The sequence below is a fragment of the Cibotium barometz genome, chromosome 38 (genome assembly GCF_041138505.1).
Source record: "Cibotium barometz isolate CiBa-2024 chromosome 38, ASM4113850v1, whole genome shotgun sequence".
Lineage (NCBI taxonomy): Eukaryota > Viridiplantae > Streptophyta > Polypodiopsida > Cyatheales > Cibotiaceae > Cibotium > Cibotium barometz.
The window spans coordinates 38,022,975-38,035,788 of NC_141083.1; positions in this window are offsets into that span (position 1 = coordinate 38,022,975).

Below are 12,814 nucleotides of genomic sequence, written 5' to 3' on the forward strand. Positions count from 1 at the left end.
GCCATTAATAACCTTGAAAAGAGCGTAGAAGGATTGATAGTCAAAAAATGAGGGATATCTAGGACAATCATGCAAAGATGATGCAATTAAGGCCACCCTTGGGAAGGGTGCACCCATGGGAAGGGTGCACCTCACAACAATGGCTGAATACCTCTCCATCAAACACAAAGTCTCTCCAATTTCAAAAAGCTACCTCGCGCACTCAACCCTCTTCCTACTAAACCTTGCTCACTTCCTTGCCTTCTTTCAAGCCATTCCAGTGTTCCTGAAGAAGGAGACATGGTGCTGGAATTTAAGCCCTTGTCGTCCACAATCTACGAGGAGGTGGATAAACATGCACAATAGCTGGAAAGGATGGGGCTCAAAGAGTTCATGGAGCTGCCATGGGAGGAGCTCCAACAGAACTACAAAGTAGCTCTGCAGCTAGAGAAGCTGATGCTACAGAGAAGACATATACAATCAGGGAGAAGAGGGCCTTCGATCCCCTCTATGTGGCTGAGGTGTTCAAGCTGCCCACAGTAGAAGGCGAGGGCGAGATCAAAGCAGCAGACGATGATCATCTTGTTAAGGAATTTGGTCCTCTAGAATGAAAAGCAAAAGAAATCAAGATCACAGGGATGCCAAATGAGGACGTACAAAAGCATATGCGCTTTGTGCTAGAGATGATCAATCTCACCCACACAAGCTTACTACATATCAAGAAAAGCGTATGGAGAGTGGTGAAGGCTGCAAAAGCAAGAACTAAAGTGGCATGGGCAGAGGTTCTATATAACAACATCAAGGATCAGATTGGCAAGGTCAGCCTACCCTAACACAAAGACAAAGATTGGCCCATATATAATTGCATTTTTCAAAACACACACACGAGCTAGGAAAGAGGAAAAGGTGAAGAAGGAAATAGAAGACCGTAAAAAGAGCTTGGAGCATGAGGAGGAAATTGTTTGCAAAGCCCTAGGAAAAGGGGAGCTCAAGATAGACACTGTCCGGAAGCAATAGGGCATTTGAATTTGGTGAAAAGAAGAAGGGGGAGAAAGGAAAGACAAGAGTAGAGGAAAAGAGCAGCAGAGAGATAAGGGAGGACTTTGCTGGGATCGAGAAGTCCCCCTTAACACAATGCTTGCAGATACAATAGGAGAGCACCACCCAAGAACCTCTAGACATGGGTCAAGAACAAAAGGGCATCATGGTGACAAAGCCCATCCACATCGAGCAAGCACGATGGAGCCCTCTAAACCCCGTCCTACCATTTTTCCAGAAAGAATTGATGCAGGCTGGGTACAGAAGAACCTCAACTATCTATAGAGGTGTATGATGAATGGGGCTAAGGAAATAACCATGCTATAGGCTAAAGTAAGGCAGAAGGAGGCCACCATACACAAGAGTTAAGAAGCCAACAAGCACCGCTCCAAGAGGGGCTAAGGAGAAGAAGAGAAGAAGCAACCTAGATAGAGGAAATGAAAATATAGTTAGCAAAGCTCTAGAGGGCAGATGAAGAAACAAAACAAGAGGTGGCCATACTGAGGGAGGCCCTAGTCTAGAAAGAACAAACAAACAGGCGGCTACATGAGGAGGTGGACAGGGCTACTCTAAGCCAAGCTAGGTCTGAGGTCCATGTGAACATAATCAGAGAAGAACATTTAAGGATCATAAGAGAAGTCCAAGTCAGGGCAGACAAGGATAAAGTGGAATTGGTCAAGGTAGAACCCCAACTGGATGTATTGGACGCTGAAGATTGTCCCCTAAGGTCTATGAACTAGAGGCAAATAAAGTGGAGTAATGGGAGAACCACACGATAGAGGATATAAAGGAGGTGTGGGAGGAATATTTCAAGAAATTGAAAGTGGCCATACAAGCCCCCACACCTACCTCTTGCAAGCAAATAACTCTCCTCTAACTCAAGACATGAATCCGAACTAGGGATCCAGAAATATGGATACTGCAAAACTAGCAAGAACACGCTTGATGGGAGTTGTGGGAACTTTTGGAGATAGCCAAAAGGGCATGGTGACAAGACATAGTAGGGGAGAGACCACTATAGAAAAAGAGCTATAGGCAAAGATTAAGCAGCTGGAAACAGAGGTAGAGGGTTGGAAAAAGCGGTTCACGCTTTTGAAAGAGAGCAGTAAGAAACCGATTGAGCACTCCGAGGGGAAAGGGAAGGATCTCATAATCTACAAAGATACATTTTCCTATTAAATTTGATTTTATGCATAAATAGATGCATAAAAGGTTTTTTTTAAATAAAAGTGTTATTCCCACTGAAGTTGATTTTTATGCATAAATAGATGCATAAAGAATTTTTATATCAAAATTAGAAGTCTCTAAAATTCTATGTTTAAATTCTATGAGTATTTGATAAATGAATAATTAAATACTCTAAGAGAGAAATTTCTATCGTTTTATATTCACACGGATCGTAAAAGGAAAATTCAAGAAATCTATCGAGATCGAAATATTCAGATAAATGATTAATCTATTCCTCATTGGAATTTGTAACTAATTTAGAAATCAGTTAAGTGAATTTTCAAAGAAAGAAATTCAGTAAAATAGTAACTAAATTATCAAACCTTTTCGAGAAAGATAGTTTAGGAAAAATCTTATCTGACTCGAACCTTGAATCAGACTATGACCAAGACCAAACTCTTTTGTCAGTTTTCGAGGAAAGGTGTGACCAGTTTAGAAAAATACACTCAAAACTCCCGCCAAATCTGAAACTAAGTTTGAGACCCTTCGAATTGATCTGTGGATCAAGGTTATAGAATTCGAGGAGTTCTAATATGAAATTCATCATTCCGATCAAGAAGTTTTGGGGATACTGATTCAAGAAATACTCCTTGTATTTAAAAGAAAATCATACTCAAAACTTACATAGAAACCCTGTTTTCTTAAAGGACTGTCTTACGCCAGAATGTTGGAGGGAGCATTTGGTATATGTTTTTCTAAGGAAAGTTTGATTGCAATCAGCTGGCGAGGAGTGTTCAAAGGACGGCTCACGCAGCAAAGCCTGCCCAGGTCTTGACCAGCCTCGATATGGTTGAAAAATGGTGCGCTTCCGGTATGATGGGCAAGGGCCGACGAAGCGGTCCCTGAGTGATGAGATGTGATGACATGTGAATTAGATAGATGTGAATGAATGGATGGATGGGATGTGATGTGAATAGATGTGATGTGAATCGGGATGTGAATGAATGAGATATGATGTGATGTGAACCAGGATGTAAATGAATGATCTGGGATGTGAATGGATGATATATGATGTGAATGAATGAGATATGATGTGAATGGATGGGGTGTGATGAGATGTGAATATGGGTAGATGCGAATATGGATGAGATGTGAATGAATGAGATGTGATGTGAATGGATGGGGTGTGATGAGATGTGAATATGGATAGGTGATGATGATAAATGAGGAAAGATGTGATGAGATGGAAAATGATGAGATTGGATGAGAATGGGAATACATATGAATTAGATGTGGATTAAGTAATGTGGATTGATGTGGAGCAATGTAGAAAGATGAGAGTTCGTTATTATAAAAACAGTAATTATGACCTATTTTTTTTTAATGACTGTTTTATGTCAATAATGCTGGGAAAGCATTTTGACCATCTTGAGAATGAGGTCATGGAGACCTATTTGTTAAATTTGCAACAGTTGACGGAGAGTCAACAGAGGACGTCTTTCGTAGCAAGGTCTCGACTGAGGTCTTGACCAGCCTCGGTTTGATTTAAATGGTGAGCTTCCAGTACAGTGGATGAAGGACTAAGGAAGCGGCCTATGAGTGAAGCGCTAGATAACCTGTGAAGGATCCTAGAGGGTGCTAACCATACGGTGCTCGGGCTCTAGGTCACCGAAGATACCCACAGGTGCGTCATGGAAGATATTGAAACAAGGAGTAAGAGTTGTTTTCTGAATTCGGGCATGGATCTGGTTGATTGACCTTGCTGGTCCTCAACGGATGAGTCCATGGCTCTTTTATATGGATCTGCTGGTTGATCTTGCTGATCTTCAATGGAGATTCTATTTTGATTTTTATAAGTAAATATATTGCCGGGTACTATGAGCTAGGAACTATCGAAAAGGCCTCTGAGTGGATAGGTGGTGAGCGTTCCGGTTGCCAATGATGCCATAAGTACACCGATGAAGGAAAATTTGAAAATAAAGATTCAATCGGATATTTTGGAGGATTATGATCAATGATACTATAGTTTCATTAAAAGATTATTTTAAAGACAGCTAAATCTATGAAAAGGCAATTTCATATTGGGTGTGTAAGTGGTGTGACTAGTTTTAAGTTTGCATGAATATCCGGCTAGGGGGCCTGGGAACTCTTTTCACTGGTACCCGGGAAAAAACCTAACCAAATTCTTAAATGGATCCCATCACTACATTGGTTGGATGGTTGGTGAACCCACGGGACTAGATGGGGTTAGGCTGGACTGATGGATCCCAAAAATGAGACTCAATTCCGTTATGGTACAATAGATGAGTAAATCCTGGATAAAAATTATGCGATGGAAAGAATCAACAAGGGCTGTGCCTCTCAATGAGGGAAAAAAGCGTTGGTCTCTTTGATCCAAGTGCAAGTCTGTTCCTTGATCTGACTATGGGACTTACAAGTTTGGTCAGATCAGTTTAGTTAGTTAAGGCTCTTGACTACGTTAGAGTAAAAATATCTTGGAGGAATCACCTGTGCTTTCCGGTCTCTTGTCTAGATATACTTGGGCGATGCCCCGAGTGAGGGACCCTGCCCTGCGCAAGAAGTGCTACTTTCGCTTCTGCTAGTACCCCAAAATCCGTTGCGCAGAGAGAGGGACAGGGAACTTTCAATTGGCCTACAATGTGGGAACCTTTTTCTTCCTCTTTCCATTGCCTTAATGGCCATTTCTGATGCTGTAAAGACATGGCATTCTGTGTACTCTAGGGTAATAGAAGCATCTTCAAACAATGTCTGCTCTAGCTCTTATAACCTTCTCCTTCCCCTTTACTCCATCTCCACCCATAAGATGGTCTACCTCTAGGTTACGGACTGGGTCTTCTCTCTCTCTTTTGGCCAGGAAACTCCATTGGTGAGGGGCCTTGGTAGTCCCACTTGGTGCATGAGTTATTGCCTCCTCACCCGGGTCCACGAGTCATTAAAGACTCCTCCACTTCCGTAAACAGCCCGGGATCTGGATGAGGGGCTTCTCTTGCATGCTGATACTTGTGAGCTACTTTGCCCTTGATTTTACACTTTTTTTTCCAACTAGTTCATAAAATGTGCAATCTTGTTCCAGTTGGCATGGTTGCATTGCTCCGCTTGTTTGTTGGCAACGTGGATTAGACTCCTCATGTGTTTAAGGGCTGTCTCCTTGGCAAAACTCTATACTTGCTTCCTCTCTTCCCAGAGCCTATGTTGTATTTCCTCCTTTTCTGCGTCCTCTCTTTTTCCCCACTCCTGGATGTCTTATCATTTTTTCTTTGTTTCGCACTTCCATGGCATGAGCTTTTTTCTTAGAGTCCAACTGTTCCTAACTTTTTTTCAGATTAGTATGAGCTCTCGTCAAAGTGACGTTCAGCTCATTAACTATCACTTTTCCCCGTTTTGCTCTTGTGACTCTGGTTCCAGCTATTCTTGCCTCCTTCTTTAGGGCTTTGATCGTCTCCCTGTCTTGTCTTTGTTGTTCCTTGTATTCTTCCACCAATCCTTTATACTCTTCAAGCTAGGCCCTTAGGGAAACTTCATCATTAGCCCTCTCTTCCAACCTTTTAGTTGCTACCCAAGCATGCTCTCGTAGCTCTTCATCAGGGATAACGTCCATTGATGTATCTTTGTAGATTATGAGCTCCTTCCCTTTCCCCTCGGAGTGCTCAACCGATTTCTTACTACTCTCTTTCAAAAGCTGTCTCTCCTTTATACTCTTCAAGCTAGGTCCTTAGGGAAACTTCATCGTTAGCCCTCTCTTCCAACCTTTTAGTTGCTACCCAAGCATGCTTTCATAGCATCAATTTTAATAAGAATAACACTTTTATAATGAAACAAAATTTCATTATGCATCTTTCTATGCATAGAAATCAAATTTAATAATTAATATCAGTGATATCCATGCATATTCATAGGTGAATATGTACATGGAGTAATTAGAGTATTTCTTTTAGATGCAAAAATGGTGGGAATTACTCTTTTGGAATAACATAGAAACAAACTTTCTTTTTCACAAAATTCTATAAAATTGTGCCATAACCTCCTTTGTATGGCTGACCATTTCCCATTTTTATCTTTCTCCACTTAACTTAATTAACCCAATTTAGAATTATAAAACTCTAATCTACACAATTTTCTAAATTCAAGAGAGTAAACAATAAGAAGCATTTAATTAATCACTTAGTTAATCTTCCTAGGATTAAGTAAGGTTGGAATGTAAAGAAGAGAAGGGGGTGGTCTTTTCATCAAAGGCATAGCATTTGAATTTAATTCAATCATTTGTAAAACATAAAAATCAAGAAAACTATAGATTTTTCATTAAAATTCATAAACAAAGTAAGAAAATTAGCTTACATGGAGCTTGTCAGCTCTCCTTTGGCTTAAGGGATTGAGGGTCCTACTCTCACTTGAAGCAATAGTGGCCACCAATTCACTTTGGAGAGGATTAGGCCAAAAATAATTGAATTATTAAAAAAATCAATGTAAATGGCTCAGGATAGGAGGAGTAGAGTAACAGTGCATAAACACCATTAAGCTTTTACAAAGGGGGAGGCTTCTATTATAGGAAAAAGTGAGCCTCTAACCAAGCAAACTGATTCTAGAATTTTCCAGATCAGTTTGGTCAATTTTTAACCATTTTTGGGTCAGTTCAGCTTACTTTTTGGATCTAGATTTGAAACAAGAGAGATGAGAGATGAAAATATCTCATTTTTTGATTAAAATTGGGGGTAATGATGAGAAAAAGGTGCCTACTTCATGAGGGGAGATCCCCACACTGAGGTGTCAAAATTTTGTTTTTTAATAATTTCTTTTCTTTGGTCCTTAGTCCACTCTTCATCTTATGTCAGCATTTACTCCTTTTTGGGGGGTTTTTCTTTTATTATACAATTTATCTCCTCCCTACACTTGGATTGATCCTATTGGCCCATAGGAACCTTAATTGGACCGTAATCCAAAAATTTCTGAAAATCTAGACCCTTAGGCTAAGGTCCTTTATACCTATTTTTAATTAATTCTAATTGCACATTGAAAAGTTCTTTTTGAATTTCTGTTTCAGGGGAAACCATTTTAGACACTAGGAGGATTATTATATCCAAAAATATCATAATTTTGAATTACCTCCCTCTAGACATTTTCTCTCTCCAGGCTAAAACAGGGTAAAAGAGGATCTTTCTTTTATTTCAAAGAGGGGAATAATTATAAGATCAGAAGGGGAGATTCTTACACCTGCACACCTCAAAAGCTGGAGGGAGGAATCTTACATCCTTTCCTACTTAAAAAACGTGAGATGTCCTCATCTCGCAAACTAGAGGACAACTCTTTTCCTTAAGATCCAACTGATTCTGGGGTTCCTTATAGTCTGGTGAACCCAATAGAATCCTGGGATAAAGATCCCTTATATAGAACTCATCATCAGATAACAATTCATTCACATCATATCATTCATATCCTTAACACAATAATGGTCCATTAGACCGAAATTTCCATCTGAACATTCCTCCATGGGAATTTCAATTATACAGGTTTTTAATTTGTCATCCCTTAACTTGATCCACTGGGTCAAGTGTTATCAGTAGCAATCTGTCAGCACAATCCACTAATCTCATAGTGATTTGTTGAAGTCATTATCCTCATTCCAGTTACGGACATCATCACAGGGACTCGTGGTTTTGCTCAGCTTATCGCTTTTCAACCAAAATTTAGGAATCATCATTTTTCAACCAGAATCCAAATCAACTCATCAGTTCTCAACCAGAATTTTAAAATCATATCAACCACATTCGAATTCATCATCTGGATAGCATTTTTGCTTATAATTTCAAGGTCTTAGATTTACTCGTATATACTGCCAGTAAAGAGCTACAGTTATACCCTCGGTATATACGGGTAGTCATAGTCCTTGGAATTTTAAGGTAAATACCATCATATCTAGGCCTCAAGCAAGTCAGGGATTCCATACAATTGTGGTACTTCCATTTGAAGACCCAACTACCTATTTATGAATCTTCATTCTGAAAATCAATTTGTATGAATTTCATCACACAATTATAACCTTTTATTGCTACTTCATAAATTTTTGACATTTCTGGTTTCTCGGTTGATCCACTTCAACTAATTTGCTCTAATACTACCAGCTTGCTGATAGATCCTTGTCCCCTCCGTGCAACGAATTATGGGGTACTAGCAGCGAAAGTAGCACTTCTTGCACAGGGTGAAGTCCCTCACTCAAGGCCTCGCCCATGTATATCTAGACAAGAGACTAATCCCTCGGTTGTTCTAACTCAAAAAAACTTCCCTCGCTCGGAAAGCACGAGCGATTCCTCCAGGATATTTTTACTCTAACGTAGTCAAGAGCCTTAACTTACTGAACTGATCTGACCGAACCAATAAGTCCCATAGTCAGATCAAGGAAAAGACTTGCACTTGGATCATAGAGACCAACTCTTTCTTCCTCATTGAGAGGCACAGTCGTTGATTCTTTTCCATAGAACAATTTTTATCTGGGATTTACTCATCTATCATACCATAAAAGAATTGAGTCTCATTTTTGGGATCCATCAATCCAACCTAACCCCATCTAGTCCCGTGGGTTAGCCAACCGCCCAACCACTATAGTGATGGGATCCATTTAAGAATTTGGTTAGCTTTGTCTCGGGTACCAGGGAAAAGAGTTCCTAGGCTCCATAGCCAGATATTCATACAAACTTAAAACTAGTCACACCACTTACACACCCAATATAAATTTGCCTTTTTCACAGATTCAGCTGTATTTAAAATAATATTTTAATGAAACTATAGTATCACTGATCATAATCCTCCAAAATATCCGGTTGAATCCTAATTTCTAATTTTTCCTTCATCGATGTACTTATGGCATCATTGGCAACCAGAACGCTCACCACTTGGCCTTTTCGATAGTTCCTAGCTCATAGTACCCAGTAATATATTCACTTATAAAAATCAAAATGGAATCTCCATTGAAGATCAGCAAGATCAACCAGTAGATCTATATAAAAGAACCATGGACTCATCCGTTGAGGATCACCAAGGTCAATCAACCAGATCCATGCCCGAATTGAGAAAACAACTCTTACTCCTTGTTCCAATATCTTCCACGATACACCTGTGGGTATCTTCAGTGACCCAGAGCCCGAGCACCATATGGTCAGCACCCTCTAGGATCCTTCGCAGGTTTATAAGCGCTTCACTCATAGGCTGCTTCCTTAGTCCCTCATCCACCGTACTGAAAGCTCACCATTTAAATGGAACCGAGGCTGGTCAAGACCTCGGCCGACCTTGCTATATGCGATACGTCCTCCGTTGACTCTCCGTTAACTGTTGCAAGTTTAATAGATAGGTCTCCACGACATCATTCACAAGGTGGTCAAAATGCTTCCCCACCATTATTGACATAAAACAGTCAATCTTAAAAAAAAAGGTCATAATTATAGTTTCTATAACGAACTCTCGTCTTTCCACATTGTTCCACATCAATCCACATTACTACATCCAATTTATATGTATTCCCATTCTCATCCAATCACATCATTTTTCCATCTCATCACATCTTTTCTCATTTATCCTCATCACATCTCATCCACTTGCATCTACCCATATTCACAGCTCATCACACCCCATCCATTCACATCACATCTCATTCATTCACATCACATATCATTCATTCACATCCCATATCATTTATTTACATCCCGATTCACATCATATCATATCTCATTCATTCACATCACATCATATCTCATTCACATCCCGATTCACATCACATTACATCTCATCACATCTATTCACATCACATCACATCCCATCCATCCATTCATTGATATATATCTGATTCACATGTCATCACATCTCATCACTCAGGGACCACTTCGTCGGCCCTCGCCCATCGTACCGTAAGTGCACCATTTTTCAACCATACCGAGGCTGGTAAAGACCTGGGCAGGCTTTGCTACGTGAGCCGTCCTTTGAACACTCCTCGTCGCCAGCAGCAGCTGATTGCAACTGAACTTCCCTTACAAAAACATATACCAAATTCTCCCTCCAGCATTCTGGCGTAAGACAGTCCTTTAAGAAAACAGGGTTTCTATGCAAGTTTTCAATATGATTTTATTTTGAATACAAGGAGTATTTCTTGAATCAGTATCCCCAAAACTTCTTGATCAGAATTCTGAATTTCATACCAGAATTCCTCGAATTCTATAACCTTGATCCACAGATCAATTCAAAGGGTCTCAAACTTAGTTTTAGATTTGCCGGGAGTTCTAAGTGTATTTTCCTAAACTGGTCACACCTTCTTTCCTTGAAACTGACGAAAGAGTTTGGTCTTGGTCATAGTCAGATTCAATTTTCCATCTCATCACTTCAGATTCCTTCACATCACATATCATATATTCACATCCATACATATATCTACATCCACATCCACATTCACATCCATACATCCACATCTACATCCATACATCTATTTTCACATCCACATCTACATGCACATTCATGCATCCACATCCATACATCCACATCTACATGCACATTCACATCCATACATCCACATCTATATGCGTACATTCACATCTACATGCATACATCCACATCTCTATGCATACATCCACATCCACATTCACATTCACCTCCATACATCTACATCTACATGCATACATCCACCTCCAGTTCCCTTGCTCCCATAAGTTTAGGGATTTTCAAAGTTTCTTTATCTTGTTAAACTTTCGAATAAGATTTTTCCTGAACTATCTTTCTCGAAAAGGTTTGATAATTCAGTTACTATTTTACTGAATTTCTTTCTTTGAATATTCAAAGAAAGAAAGATCAAGGAAAAGACTTGCACTTGGATCATAGAGACCAACGCTTTTTTCCTCATTGAGAGAGGCACAACTGTTGATTCTTTTCCATAAAATAATTTTTTATCCGGGATTTACTCATCTATCATACCATAACAAAATTGAGTCTCATTTTTGGGATCCGTCAGTCCAACCTAGTCCCGTGGGTTAGCCAACCGCCCAACCACTGTAGTGATGGAATCCATTTAAGAATTTGGTTAGGTTTTATCCTGAGTATCAAGGAAAAGAGTTCCCAGTCCCCTAGCCGGATATTCATGCAAACTTAAAACTAGTCACACCACTTACACACCCAATATGAAATTGCCTTTTTCGCAGATTCAACTGTCTTTAAAATAATCTTTTAATGAAACTATAGTATCACTGATCATAATCCTCCAAAATATCCGATTGAATCCTAATTTCTAATTTTTTCTTCATCGATGTACTTATGGCATCATTGGCAACCAGAACGCTCCACCACCTGTCCACTCATCAGGGGCCTTTTCAATAGTTCCTAGCTCATAGTACCCGGCAATATATTCACTTATAAAAATCAAAATGGAATCTCCGTTGATCGGCATGATTAACCAACAGATCCATATAAAAGAGCCATGGACTCATCCGTTGAGGACCAGCAAGGTCAATCAACCAGATCTTTGCCCGAATTCAGAAAACAACTCTTACTCCTTGTTCCAATATCTTCCATGATGCACATGTAGGTATCTTTGGTGACCAAGAGCCTGAGCACCGTATGGTCAGCACCCTCTAGGATCCTTCCTCCCAGGTTATCTAGCGCTTCACTCATAGGCCGCTTCCTTAGTCCCTCATCTACCGTACCAGAAGCTCACCACATTTAAATCGAACCGAGGTTGCTGGTCAAGGCCTCGTCCGACCTTGCTATGCGAGACATCCTCTGTTGACTCTCCATCAGTTGTTGCAAATTTAACAGATAGGTCTCCAATACCTCATTCACAAGAGGGTCAAAATGCCTCCCCAGCATTATTGACATAAAACAGTCATTTAAAAAAAACAAGTCGTAATTATAGTTTCTATAACAAAATCTCATCTTTCCACATTGTTCCACATCAATCCACATTACTTAATCCACATCCAATTCATATGTATTCCCATTCTCAACCAATCACATCATTTTTCATCTCATCACATCTTTCCTCATTTATCCTCATCACATCTCATCCACTCGCATCTACCCATATTCACATCTCATCCACTCGCATCTACCCATATTCACATCTCATCACACCCCATCTATTCACATCGCATCTCATTCATTTCACATATCATCCATTCACATCCCATATCATTCATTTCACATATCATCCATTCACATCCCATATCATTCATTTACATCCCGATTCACATCACATCATATCTCATTCATTCACATCCCGATTCACATCACATCCCATCCATCCATTCATTCACATCTATCTGATTCACATGTCATCACATCTCATCACTCAGGGAGGAGTGCTTTCTCGGCCCTCGCCCATCATACCGGAAGTGCACCGTTTTTCAGCCATACCGAGAATGGTCAAGACCTGGGCAAGCTTTGCCGCGTGAGTTTGAACACTCCCCGCCTTGCAATCGAACTTCCCTTAGAAAAACATATACCAAATGCTCCCTCCATCATTCTGGCGTAAGACAGTTTTTGAGAAAGATAGTTCAGGAAAAATCCTATCCGACTCGAACCTTGAATCAAACTATGACCAAGACCAAACTCTTTTGTCAGTTTCAAGGAAAGAAAGTGTGAC